The following is a 13,878-nucleotide window of genomic DNA, read 5'->3' as shown; positions in this document are numbered from 1 at the left end:
GAAAAATTCTGGGCTAAGATGAGCTTTAAATCACTTCTGGTTCCCATTTACCTCTGGTTGTTTCAGAAGGGAATATTTGTGCCTCAAGGCGAGGCAGATATTAAGAGGTGCCCTTCTAAAAATGACTCAAACGGTGATTATCGTGCGAGCTCAAGTCAACAACCCGCGCACGGCTTTCCACTGACCGCCACGCATCCCCCCCGCAGTGGCTGGACTCGCGTCCCGTCAGCGAACCTCAGCCCAAAGTTAGGGCTGTCTTTTCGGCCGTCCCGCGTCTGCCGCCACACGGTGCTGCGGTGCCCGGTGCTGGGGCCGTGGGTGCCGGCCGAGCGAGGGGCTGCGGCCGCCTCGGATGGGCTTGGGTGACGCCGGGGAGAGGGTCTGGTGTCTCCGCGGCAGAGATGGCAGTGGCTGCTCTCAGCAATTGCTGCCCGCAGGAAACCGGGAAGTGACTGAGACAAAGCGCTACCGAACGTTGAAGCTCTCCCAGATTTACTCTGAGGAGGACTGCGAAACGGGCCGGAGCACCCCTCCGGGGTGCCCAGCACGAGCTGCCGGGCAGGATCAGGCCACGTGGCTGTGACGCACGGGCCGGGCCAGGCGAGGGAGAGCTGCAGCCCTCTGGCGTGAACGTGGCTCTCATTTCTCACATAAAAAAAAGGAATCGGTAAGAAAGGAGCAGCTGCCAGGCTCGCTGCCTTTAGGCAATGAGCAAACCAGCGAAAAAATCATGCCCGGAGCCACGGCGTCCACTCACCCCTGCCCTCGCCACCCTGCCGCCTGGGGACGAGGGCTCCAAAGGACGACCCCTTCCCCCGGGGAAGCTGCTAGACTCGGCCCAAGGCGCAGATGGGCGCACTGGAGCCGTGCTGCCTCGGTGCTAAATGCAGCGGGACCCGCCGAGTGTCTCCAGCTGGGATCGGCGCTGGGAGGAAAGATGCCGTTCTGGGCCCGTGCCTGGAAATGCAGCCTGGGGCCGGGCTGGAGCGTTGACGTGCGCGGGGTTCGCTCCGTCGTGACGGGCACGGGCCACCCCGGCGCGGGAGGAACGGCCGCGGGGAACCCAAACCCAGGCGCTGCCCCAGGAGGGAGCCCAGCCTCGGCACCTGGGTTTGCTCCCAAGGCTGCTGCCGCCCTCCTGCCCCGAGGGGTGGGCAGCGCACCTGGCCGTGCCCCCTGCTGTCACCACCGTCCTTTGGGCTGCCCCCCGCTCACAGCCCCACAGGGGTGCTCTGCGGCCGGGGCCGGGCTTGGTGCTCCTCGGCACCGAGCGATCCGTCTGCCACGCTGACAGCGAGCGAGCGGCAAAAATCCCCGAGTCAGCTATAAGCCCCACCTGGCAGCCATAAATTACAGTCTGGGAGACGTTCACCCTTGAACCAGATGCTTTCGAGAGCATCGAACGACAACAGGCAATTTAGGATGAAGGAAGCCATATTCCCGGGGGGGGCCGCAGTGCTTTAGGGCTCAGCAGGGCCGGGGGAGCGCGATCCCCACCCTGTAGGAGCTGACCTTGCTGCAGGGCCATGGAGCACGCAGGAGCGAGCCTGATCCCAGCAGCACCAGGCACCCACGCTGGGCTGCAGGGGGGATATGGGTATGGGTGCGGGCCAGCCACGGGCTCGCCCCCACCTCTGGTCTGCCGGCTTCGCACAAAGCTACCGAAACACAGCTTTCGGAGTCGGTGCTCTCGTCTCCTCTAAGCTGCTCCAGCTAAATCAAATTTTATTGAACTTGACTACATTTTAGAGATAAAGACTACAGGTTTACAAATAAATATTTAACAACCTTTCCTGCTGCTAAAAGAGTTGCTTATCCAGACCCCAGGCTCTGCGCTAAGTGTTCCTGTAGCTATCTGCAAAGCAGCAAAACAAAGGGAGAAGCTTTAATTTGCCAAACACGTTCGTGCCCATTTCCTCCTCTCTCCATCATTCCCCCTGCGTCCAGCGCGCATTTCTGGGCCCTTTTGCTTTGTCTCTCTCTGTCTCTCCTCCCCGCCCCACCGGCTCCCTCCTCCTCCTCTTTTCCCACCCAGTCCCTGGAGCGCAGGCGTCAGTAGTAGCTGCCCTTCTCCCCAGTGCCCGGGGATGCTCAGGGACGGGTGGGAGCAGGGGCCAGAGCACCCAGGGCGGAGGGGGCAGTTTCCCTCCCGGGACCACGCTGCTTCACATGGGTAAAAAGAAACCAAAGAGGGGAGAGCCTAAAGTCGGCCCCGAGCGCTGCCAGGGCTGGCTGGTGGGCAGCAGACAGGGTGGCCGAAGGCACAGTGCTGGCCTGGGTGACGGAAAGCTGCCGCCGCATTTCCTCTAGACCTTCATTATTGGATGGGCTGTTAACGAAGGGCATGAAAACAGGCTGCCGCAGTGCAAAGGGCTGCCCTGTGGCCTGGCCTGGCCCCAAATCCTCCAGAAGCAGCACAGGAGGGTGTGAGAAGTGGGGGGAGAAATGGGCAGAAGCTGAGGAGGACCCCTCCAGCAGTGCCTTGTTGAGGGTGGTGGGCACCTCCGAACAAGTCGTGCGAGGCAATGAACCACGGCAGGTTAGCCAGAGAGGAGACCACCCTCAGCCCCGCCAGCCACAAGCTGCCCGGGGTCACCGGCTCCCGCTCACCCACGTGAAGGCACGACCCTCCAGCCCGGAGCTTTTGCTCGGCTTTCTGAAGTATCTGCTTTCAGCCGCTCTGAGGCGGGAGCCTGGAATAGGTGCGCGCAACCTGATCTGCTCTGGCAGTTGCTCTGAGGCTGTAAAAGAGCATGAAGAAGTATTTAAGATGCAAATCCCCTTCCGGCACTGACACCGCCTGGCTGGCACCAGCCACCCGCAGCAGCCAGCCTGCGGGACCGCCCCGCAAAAGCGGTTCCTCGCGGCGACGGGCTCTTCCACCCAAAACGTGGTGCCCCCAGCGCCGCGAGGGATTACGTCAGGGAAGCACCAAGCCAAAGGGCAAGAAGAGCAGAAGAAAGGGGAGGGGGATGCACAGGGGAGGAGAAGAGCTTTAAAGCAGGCTGAGGGGCTGGGACACTGGGAGGGGGAGGCTTCGGCCCAGCCGTCCACTGATTTAGCTCTGGGCTGTGGATCTGCTCGACCCGATGCAGGGACAGATACGTATGGTGGAGGGACAGCCAGCGATGGCCCGCAGCCAACTTGGAGAGCGGTTTTCAGGCTCGGCAGGCCCGTTATCGGAGCGGGGCAATGCGAAGGAGATCCTGGTCGTCTCTGCAGGATGCTGAAGCTCAGAGCAGTTTTTGCTGAGGCTGTTTCTTGCTGCGCTCACATCTGTGCAAGAGCTGCTCGCCCTTCTCACACCTTTGCTCCTTTGTTTTTAACGTCTTTTCTCACTCTTTGGCTGCACATGCTTCAGTGCCCCATCAGCAAAGAAAACATCCTGACAAGTGATCAATAAGTAATTGCGAAGGCAGCTGTGGATGCTGGGGGTGTAAAGCCCTGAGCTAGCAAGAGATAAATGAGGAATGTAAGGGTGCAGCGCACCGTGGAGCTCGGGCTCGGAGCCAGCCGCACTCCCCTACTCATCGACTGAGGTGGCCGGGACGCGGGCTGGCCCACCGCTGCCGCAGCCGCTGCCGCTTGGTGGTTCAATGCTTCCCGTGTCAGGCAAGCGGGGAGGAGGCTGATTTTTTTTTTTTTTTTTTTCTGCTTGTGAGACAAAGAGCAGGAGAGCCGTGTTTGCTGTGGGAATATCTCCCAAGGGTTGGCCTTGGGACTCCAGCACTGGAGACATTTTGGGCTGGGTCAGCAGGAGAATGGTGTGCGCTGGGATGCTGGGAAGGACGTGCACCAGCTAGTGGAATGGGCCTTCTCCTTTTTCTTTCTTTATTTCAGCAACTCTCCTTGGGATTCCTGTCTCTGTGGACATGGGCTGGCTCACCAGGATGTTTTTAGGTGCTCACCCCAAGGCACCCAGCTCAGCAGGCACTCGAGTGATGAGCACACGCTGGGTGGAGGAGGCTTCAGTATAGCATGAGGGTCTCCGTAGATGTTTTCTTCTTCCCTGTCTGTAGCTGTCAAAGGAGGATGGAAAAACCCCAGGCTCTTAGGACTATGGAAACATTTGCACCGGAGAGGTGAAAGAAAGGTCTGGCCAATGAGTGTCTTCTGGGAGAGCCGCCAGGGTCACGATGGCATTGCGAAGGCATCCCCTGCGTTCTGCCTCGACGTGCCCGCGGCCAGCAAGGCGTCACGCGATGAGGCCGTCCCCGAGCCGGTGCCTGCAAAGGCCCTTTGGGGAGAGCTGGGCATCGGCAGCTGCCAGAGCCTGGGCCACCGTCCCGCTCCTGCTCATGCATGGGGAAAACTGCCTTCTCCTCCCAGCACGGCCCAGCCACGGCTGGCAGACGCCCTTTCTTGTTGCACTGGTGGGAGGACTGTTTTTTCCTGGGAATGGGCTCGAGCGGTACCCAAACACCTTCTGCGCTCCCCAGAAGCGCTCCGAGCAGCCCCAGCGCCAAGGAGGGCACTGCAAAGCTGGAGGATGGGGGACAGTGCAGGCGGCTTGGCCTCCCTGCCCACCCGCTCCGCGTGGCCCCGGTGCTGCCGGGGCAGCTCTGCGTGGCTCAGCGCGCTGTCGCGGTGCTGCTGAATCAGCTGGAGCGCAGCTGTACGGTGCCTGTGCTAAACCCTGCGTTTGAGTCAGGGGCAGGACGCCACCTGACGTAGCATAAAAGCGGCCGGTACAAAGTCACCCCGCTGCCGGAGCACGTTTCCTCCAGAGCAGGAGCAGATGGTTTCCTCCAGAGCAGGAGCACCGGTTGGTCCGGTGACCGGTGGCTTCCCGCTCCCGCAGACCCAGGCGCCGGCCCCCGAGGACGGTCCCTGCGCCGTGACCAGCGCCAGCGTCCCAGCAGCGAGGTGGGCAGGCCCTGCCAGGCTGAGCTGCTGCTCCTGGTAATCCCGATGCACAAACCACACCTGGGGACGCCACGAAGGGCTCGGCAGGGGCAGCTGTCTGGCACCAAGACAAGCTGCTCCCTCCCCACCGCTGCCTGCCTGGGGACATCCCGGTCCCCTCCAGCCATCACCCTCTGCCAAAAGGTGTCCCGTGGCTCTGCAGTGCCCTGGAGCTCTGCTCAGCGCCCAGAGTGGGGCTGGGGCACCCATCAGCTGCAGCAGCAGAAAACCAGGGCCACAAGCAGAGATGGGGAGCACCCCCGGTGCCTTCTGCCCTCCTTTACCCAGGGCCGGCTCAGCAGGAGAGCAAATGCCAAACCAGCCCGACACCCTGGCCCCCACGAGCAACCTCACTCCCCAGGGCCATACGGGGACATCGCCGAAGCTTTGCGACGTGACCAGCTCTAATAGCCACGAGTCCAAGCCTCTGCGTCCCCCCCGTGTCCCTGCAACTGCTTGAAGGTGGAAACCGCAGATCAAAGTCCCAAACGCTGTACAGCCGCAGCAAGTGAGGACCGGCGAGCGCGTCCCAAGCCTGCAGTGCCACAGAGCAACATTGCTGCCAGGGACTGGTCACGTTCCTTATGTTTAATTTAACCTTAGACCATACTTACTTAGACTGCACCACTTCTGTTCCCACACCACATCCCTTAAATATCCCTACAACCAGTGCAGGATACCTGGAAAAGTAAAAAGGCTGCTCCAGAGCTCTGCATATTCCTCTGGAAACCTTTGGGATAATAGCGAGAGGACTTCAGAGGACATAAACGGAGCAGCTTCGCTGACTCCTGGGAAACCTGCTGATTTACCTCCCTTTAGGACCGGCCCTGATATTTTTATACTGCTGCCTAGAATAAGTGGCCTTGGAAGCCTTTCAGAAGAGGCCAACTGCAGCCCAGCCCAGCGAAGATGGCTCTGTGATAACCCATTGGCAGGACAAGCTGCACGGGGCGATGAGGACGTGCCGTGCTGCCAGGACCAACGGCCCCGCGAGCGCCGGGCGGCATCGGCAGAGCTGTCCGTGCCCCGTCTCCCGCGGGGATGCAGGGGCAGAGCAGGGTGGTGGGCTTGGGCAGGGGCATGGCTGTGTTTCAGGGCGCTGCGAGAGACGAAAGCCCTGGTCCTCTCCATCCACCTCCTTTCCCGACTCCTTTCCGCAAGCCAGATCTCTCTCTCCCCACCCCCTCCCCAATTATTATTAAGTTTCATTCACACAGTAACAAATTTAGTACCGCAGGAATTTCCAGAAAGCGAGAAGTGGAGAAAAAAGAGAGCCAAAGAAAGCATGAGTGATGGCAAACGCAGAGAGAAGATTCCTCTTCCCAGCCTGGCTTTTTCTGTGCTGGTTTTACATGTATAATTCTTTTTTCTTTCCCCTTTTCTCGCTTGTTTGATTTTTGCATTATTTATGGCTTGTCTTCAGGGCCTGTATTTGCTGTTATTGTTTCATTCAACAATAAAATAGATTAGATAAAAACAAACCGTGCTGAGCCACGGCTGAGCCCGCCTGTCCTGCAGTCAGCCGTACCCGCGAAGCCAGGCAGAGCGGGTGCTGCTGGCGCGAGTGGCCAGGCAGTGCCAGCCGGCCGGGGACGAGGGGTCACCACCTCGCCAGCCCTTCCCAGCCCAAATCCCTGTGGCGGGGATGTGCTGCGGGATGTGGCCCGGCCAGGATTTGGGCTCCAGGTGCTGCCGGCCCTGCTGATACGTGTCCTCTGCAGGTATGGGGGCTGCGCACAGAGCTCCTGGGGTCCTGGCACTGCACCCAAACCTCAGACCTCTCCCAAGCAAGAATGAAAAGGTGTGAAACGCTGGTTGAGAGGAGAAACCGAAGCACTGGAAACTCTGGGATTTTTTAGGGCAATTTCATGAATTCCGACGCATTGATTTCACTAGCAAGAGTGCCCCAAGCTGAGCCGGCGCTGGCTGCGGGTGCTGCGCCTCGGCAAATCTCAGCCCCAGGCGCTTTGGGAACGTGTCCGGCTGCGCAGCGTTGTGCCGGGGAAGGGCTCGATGCGGGGCAGGCAGCACTGCCCCGTGGCTGTGAAGCAGCTGGAGCAGAGGCGAAAAGCGCAATCGGTTTAAAGCCTACGATAAGGGGTGTCAGCACGCCAGCAGCATCAGCCGCACCACGGGGAGCCGTGCCGTTCCTCGGCCCTTTCTGTCTTCTAGTGGGCGATTGCGCTGAGCCCGTGGGCATGGAGAAAATGGAGGGACCCAATGTGGGGATGGAGCGGTTCCCCCGCTGCCTTCAACAGAGGGCAGTTTTGGGGTGGTTCTGTTGCGTTTTGTTTGAGCCGAAAGAGATGCTTTCTGCCCTTTCCTCCTTCTCCCCAGTGATGTTGATAATAATACAGAGCCTGCGCTCTCGGCTGTATGTGAGAACAAAAGTAATCACAGGGAAAAACAGCGCATAGAAATTAAATCGGAAATGCAAGGCCAGGGTTTCCATTTCAGTTCAGCTTCTGTATCTTCTCCCATTGAAAAGGATAAACAGGCTGAGCACAAATCAGTTTAATGGCAGCACCTAATGGCAGCACAATTCCATGTTTCCTAGAGCAAATCGTAGCTCAAGCCCAAAGCGGCAGCGTGATACGCAGCACGCCAGCTCCGTGGGACGGCCACGGCACGGCACAGCCCCAGCGGAGCGTTGGGGGACCCCCGGGGCCCCAGCAGCACTTGCTGCCCTCGGCAGCAGTGCTGAAATAACCTGGTTCACCAGGGTACAAGAGGGGCTGGTGTCCCTCTCCGGGCTCAGGGATGCCGGTAGGCCCTTGCCTGCCCGATTCCCAGCAGAAAAGAGGTGCCCCTTTAGGTGTCCCTCTGGGTGTCCCTCACGTCCCTGAGGTCCTGGTGGCAGACTCGGACCCACTGGGAGCTTGCAGAGCTGTGCCAGGCTGCTCCGCCAGCATGGGCCAGGCAAGAAGGTTTTCACACTGCTCGCTGCTGTGGCCCTAATTCCTTTCCTTCATCTGGCTCCTACAGTGCACGTCCATTTAAAGCACGGCTACAGCTGCCATTTACATTTTCTAGCTAATCCTCGTTGCTGTGCCTTGCTCCGTGGTACAATGCACAAGTTGCTTGCCAGCGGAGCTGGGGCAGAAGCAAGCTGCCGGGCCAGTGCTCGCCCGTAATGGGCCCTCCTGGCTCCCCAGGCTCACATTTTGGGTTAGACCATATCAATTTGGCTCTCAGTGACTGCCCCCAATCCAAAGGGGCGATGGAGAAAGGCCAGGTTCAGGTACAGGAGGGAGAGGTTTGCCTGCACGGAGGGTAAGAAGAGCCTCCGAGAGTGCTCAGACTTTGCTCGCCACCCACAGGTTGCCTCTGAGGTCTAAATCAGTTGTTTCCCATTTCACACTCGACATCTCAAATCCAAACAAAGAGCTGAAAGAATAGATCACGTCAAAATATTTCTGCTTTTCCCTCCTACGAGAATTCCCCATCAGAGACCAATCCAATTAAGGTGCTGGTTATGAAATTAACCATAATTACAAGAGCAATATTTAATGTTTTGCATTCTGATGAAGAAATGGAATGGAAATGACAAAAAAAAAAAAAATGTGGGTCCTACTGGGATAACTAAGAGCAACGTGGGGTGGCGGGGAGGAAAGGGCTGCCAGGGGAGCGAGGGCTGTGCAGGGGGGCAGTGGCTGGGCTGCACCACGGGTGCCCAGCCTGGGGATGCCACAGCAGCAAGGGCAGGGGCTGGGTGCTCATGGGCACATCCCTCAGGGAGCAGTGGCCAGTCTGTCCTCCAAAGCAGGGGATCAGCCCAGCCTGATGGCTGCCGGCAGGTATTTTGCCATTTGAGCATCGCTCGGACAGTGTTGGGCCGCAAGAACCATGTCCCGGGAGGCACAGCCCAGTCCTGCACCTCGTCCCCCGTCCCCACTCCCTGCAGGGACCCTCCCGCCTCACCCACAGGACTGTCCCCAGCTCAGGACACCGACCCCAGCCCTCAGACAAGGGACATGAAAGCTTCAGTGGGCAAAGCCTTCGGCCTCTCTGACCAGGACACCTGGGTCCTCCTCTGGAGCCCAGAAGAGTCATGTCCATGTGTGGACACATGTCCACTGCAGGATGCTGTGGGCACCGAAAGGCTGACCGACTTAGAGAGACACATGAAAAAAATTACGGAAGAAAACATGCGGGACGGTTAAACAGAAGCCATTTCTGTGCTTAACCAGGAGAATGAGCGAAACCAAGCCGAGCTCCCCGGCCCCCGTGACAGGGATACTGCCCTGCTGCCTAGCCTGGTCCCATGCTCAGTTAGGAGATGCTGTTTGGATGGGATACGGGGCTGCGGAGGGCAAGGGATGGTTGGCGAGGACTGAGCCACTGGTGGGGCTCGTGGCAGGGCTCCCCCCCAAATGGCCGTGCTGCTGCCAATGCATCAATACGCTCTGTGCGTCCCCTTGGCATGGCCTGGATGGGTTCTGTCAGTCAGAACAGCTGTCTGTCAGCTGCCCCCGAAAGGTGGGAATCACCTGGGTCTTGCCGGCGTGACCCGCTGCTCTCAGGGATGGAGGGAGCCTCACGCTCCCTGCCCGGGCTAAAGAGGTGATGAGGCCCTCTGTGGCATTTATCAGCATTTATTCAATTGCCTGGGTCAAGCTGACAATTAGAGCTGCCCGCTCAGACACGGCTACCTTTGTGCGACCTGTCTTTCTCCTGGCTCGCCGTGCCAAGGAGGGGCAGAGGCCACGCTGCGCTGCTGACAGCGCTCCCGGGGCTGGGGAAGCACTGGGGGGGCCACGGCTGCTGTTTCTCCCCTTCCCCAAGCCAGCCCCGTCCTCAGACGCTCCTCTCCCTCTCTGTACCACACATGTCCTGACACTGTCCCAAAGGCTGCAAATTCAAACAGCCACCAAAACTGGCTGTTAGTAAGACATGTCCGCAGCCAGGGTCCCGGGGAGCTGGGACACGCAGCAAAGGCATGAAAACCTCTCTCCAAGCAGCCATTCCCCTCTGCAAGCTCCAATTTTACTCCCCCCAGATGGAGAGAGAGAGGGGGGGGAAAATTGACTTGGAAGAAAATTGAGGCCGTGGCCTGCAGTTGCTTTCTCCCTTTATTTTTCTTGGGTTGTTTGATTTGAGCGAAGCATTTGTAGCCCTCTTCTCTCTCATCCCAGCCTTCCCCGCTACCTGACAAGCTCTTCTGGCTCTTTTCCCACCAAAAGCCATTTCTGCTCATGCTAGGATAAACCCTGCTCCCTTCACTTCTCAGGATTTAGCAGAGAATAGAGGAGAGCTGCTGACTCAGTGCATTGAATGTGTTTGAGAGCCAGGCAAACACCCTCCCTCGCCAAGCTGTGCCGTGATTTGCACCGCCGGCTGTGCCCTCTTCTCGCCGGCTCCGAAGCACTGCCACGGTGGCCGGTGTCAAGCATAAAGGGTGAGTATGGGGACGCTGAGCTCACGTTAGCCTGTACCATGGAAGGAGAGTCAATATGAGCCAACGGCGCCGCTCACATCCACCCCAGCGCCAGCAGAGCCCAAGCAAACTGCCCAAGGGGCCCCAAGCCAAGGGGGGATCCAAGGACTGGCAGGGCTCAGCTGAGGTGACGTGGAAAAGCGTCTCTCCAGCCGTTTCCACACCCGAAGCTTTGCGAAAGAGTTGGTGGAGTCGTGTTTTCCACCAGGACATTCACGGAGACGTGCCCATTGCACACACGTCCTCCCCTGCCTCGAGGGGATGGGGTCCAACCTCCAGCCGTGACACAGATGTCACCAGAGAGCTGTCACAGCAGCCCGCACCCAACAGCCGTCCAACACACCCGGGCCCGTCGCTGCCCGGTGACAACCACATACGTGAAGCAACATGGGTAATGATGGGTATATTAATCCTCATCGAACCACAATAGGTTCGGTTGTGCTTTATAATTCAGCAACCGTAATTACACTATAATTACACTATAACTGTGGAGTTATTATAAAGTGATTTATCAACCCATGAAATAAAACCTCAAGTTAAAGGATTTTATACTTGTTACATAGATCAAACAGTACAAACTCCAGCATCATTACAGTGGCTGTATTAAGAAGGAAACTAAAGAAATAATAAGTCATTCAGTCATGCTGTTAACCTTCCAGTGATATGAAACAGTGGTAATTAGAGGTATCACAGAGTAATTACGTTATAGGTGTAGAGTAACTGCAGCACGGTACGGTATTACAGAAGTATAACTATTCGTTTTGTAATTAATCCCTCCACAAAAAGGCTTGGAAAACCTGACTCTTCCCCAGGTGCTGTAAACTCAGCTCCACTATCTTCTCCAGTCGCTTCCTGCCTGTCCCGTGGGAGCCTCGGGGAAAGCTGGGGCTGCCCGAGCACCCAGTGCAGGCAGGTGCCACTGCCTGCGGCCCTGCCAGCTCCGAGCTGCTGGCTGGGGGCTTGCAGCTGAGAGGGGAGGAGAAGCCCCCTCCTGCTACCCGGTAACCTGCCAAGCCCCCACCAGGGACACGGCTGCCTCCAGGGAGTGTCTGTCCCTGTCCCAGCGCGGCAGGCACTGGGGAGGGAGCAGAAGGGCCTGGCTACTGGGAAAACTGCCCCAGCGTGTCTGCAGGAAGACGCGGAGGCTTTAGCCCAGGGACACATTTCTGTCTCGGCCTTACTCACCAGCCTGGCTAGGCTAAGAGCTTCAGAGACCGCTTCTCCTCCATGGTATTAAGCTACTGAGCCAACGTGCTCCAGGAAGGAGCCAGGAGCAGCAGGTGAGAAGGCACGGCCAGCCCTGACTTCTCCTCCCACCGAGCCCCAGCCCACGCTGCTGGGATGGCTGGAGGGCTGAGCGGGACTTCATGCACCGGGAGAGTGAGGCTGCCCCTCGGCTCGCGGCACCTGGGACACGCACGGGGTGTTACTTGCGAAAGGTCCAGGAGAGGGACAAGGAGCGCACTTGGAACCGGGGGAAGGACGCGGAGGAAAGGGGGTCGAACAAAGGTTTGGGCTGTGGCGCTGGTGCGGGGCTGGGATCGCTGCCTTTGGGCTGGGGCTGGGTTGGGCAGCGCAGGCAGCCCTGGTAAGGTCCATGCAGCCCCCGTGCCAGCGGGCTGGCTGGAGGCACAGCCACGCTGCCGCTCCACGGCTGTCTCTGGCAAGCGTGAAGGTCAGGTCAGGGCTGCTGCAAGTGGCAGAGCGGCGAGGAGAGGGTTAAGGCTGGCGGGAGGACTGGGATGGGGATGTGGAAGGGCTATCATTTCAGAGCTGGGCTCTGTTAGGTGCTGCAGAGGAAGGGGAGAAGGAGGGAGAAGGAGCAGATCTGCGGAGTGGGGCCGCTGCTCCTGGGGATGCCTCAACTGCTCTGGCCCATGCTCCCCCCCACGGGCCGAGACCCTGGAGAACAGCGTGGGCTGGGGGCGAGCGTGGGGCTGTCACGCCGGTCCCGAGCCGCTTTGCTGGAAAGGGCGTTTGCTGGGAAAGGACCGTGGATGGCGGCGACTGCTCGGGCGGTAGCTGGGCTAGCGACAGGCAGGGAGAGGCAGCAGAGCCTCGGCTTCGCCAACCAGCACGGACCCGCTGCGAGGAGAGCTGATCCCACCGGTGCCCACGCTCACCCGCTGTCCCTCCCTCCCAGTGCAAATCACCTGCCCAGCACCAACACTCCCAGTTCTTTCTTCTCAGAGGTGGCTCCTCCGGCACCTGGAGCGAACCATGCCTCTACCCTTCGCTCGGGCTATTTATACATCCGAGGCGCAAGGTGAAAAAATCTGATCACCTACACACGGTATTCAGAGAGCAACAAGCAATGGCACTGCCCGGGAGGATTCCCAAAGCCCTTCTAGCCAGCAGGCTCCTGGGCATCCTCCCAACCCCGGCTGCCCTGCGAAGCCCCTTCACCATTAACCCCTTCTTTTTTCTGCCAGACGCAAACCGAGGGCTGAGCCCGCGCTGGCACCCTGACCCTCCCCAGCACCTCCGGGCTGGCTCCTGTGCGTGGAGCTGAGCCCAGGTGGGGGGACCCTTCAGTGCCTTCAGAGCCCCCCCGGAGCCTGAGGGATCATCCTGTCCGGCAGTGACTCCCCCACGGCGCCGACTCACCTGCCTCCAGGCTGGGGGGCTGGTGATGGAGAGGTGAGCCCCCACCCTGAAAAACTACCCCCCCATGGCTCCTGCCTCCAGCCTGGTCCCTCAGGGCTGGAGAGCTCTCCCTGCCCGTATTTAACCCTTGGTGTCTCTGCCCCGGGGACAGGCAGAGGGCCGATTCCTCCTCTCGAATTAACCCTTGCAGGCTGGGGAGCTGGGCACTGCCTGCCTGAGGGCCGATCCCCCTGCTCCCCAGCAAGCCCTGGCAGGTAGCGCTGTCCCGGCCATCCCCTACCTGAATATGTAATCTGCTCCAGACCGGCTAACTCATCTGCTTAACTACCGGGGGGAGGAGGAGAGCTCCCACATCAGGATGCAGCTCTGCGCTCGCCTCGGCACCGCCGAGCCCCAGCCCTCCGCCGGGCGAGTCAGCCCCCCGGGTGGCCGGGACCCCAGCCCCGCAGCCCGGCCCCGCCTGGCTGCAAGCTGCCTCTTCCCGCAGGGGCTGGGCGAGGGGCTGCGGGGAAAGGCAGGGGAGAGGCGCGGGGGGGGGCTGGGGAGGAGATCGGCAGAGGGAAGACGCCCGGGCAGAGCAGGGCGGTGGAGGCGGCAGGATCGCCGCCAAGAGGGGCTGGAGGACGGCAGGGCCCGGGGCACACGTCCGTCCGTCCGTCCGTCCGTCCCCGCCGCGGGCAGCCCCCGGCCCCGTTGTCCCTTCCCTCCCCTCCCCGGCCGGCGGTGCCCGCCCCGCTCCCCGGACCCCCGCCCCGGGGCGCGGTGCCAAGCCGGCACCGGCGGGCACCGGCGGCACGTACCCCCCCCCCCCCCCCCATCCCCGCACCCGCCGTGCCCTCGCCGGTGCACGCACGAAGTTCCCGGCCCGGCACCCCCCGAGCACCGGCGCGGGTCCGGCCCGAGGGCAGCGACGCGGCTCCGGCCGGGGG

General features: G+C 60.2%; 1 protein-coding gene across 2 annotated transcripts in view; it reads right to left on the bottom strand.

Moving 5' to 3' along the window:
- The window catches only part of LINGO1 (leucine rich repeat and Ig domain containing 1), a 71,703-nt gene that overhangs the window by 4,969 nt on the left and 52,856 nt on the right, over positions 1 to 13,878 (bottom strand). The gene's annotated exons all lie outside the window — the stretch shown is intronic.

Source organism: Aquila chrysaetos, chromosome 5 (genome assembly GCF_900496995.4).
Source record: "Aquila chrysaetos chrysaetos chromosome 5, bAquChr1.4, whole genome shotgun sequence".
Taxonomy (NCBI): Eukaryota; Metazoa; Chordata; class Aves; order Accipitriformes; family Accipitridae; genus Aquila; species Aquila chrysaetos.
The sequence above is the reverse complement of the archived record's forward strand: the minus strand, read 5'-3'. Positions and strand labels throughout refer to the sequence as shown.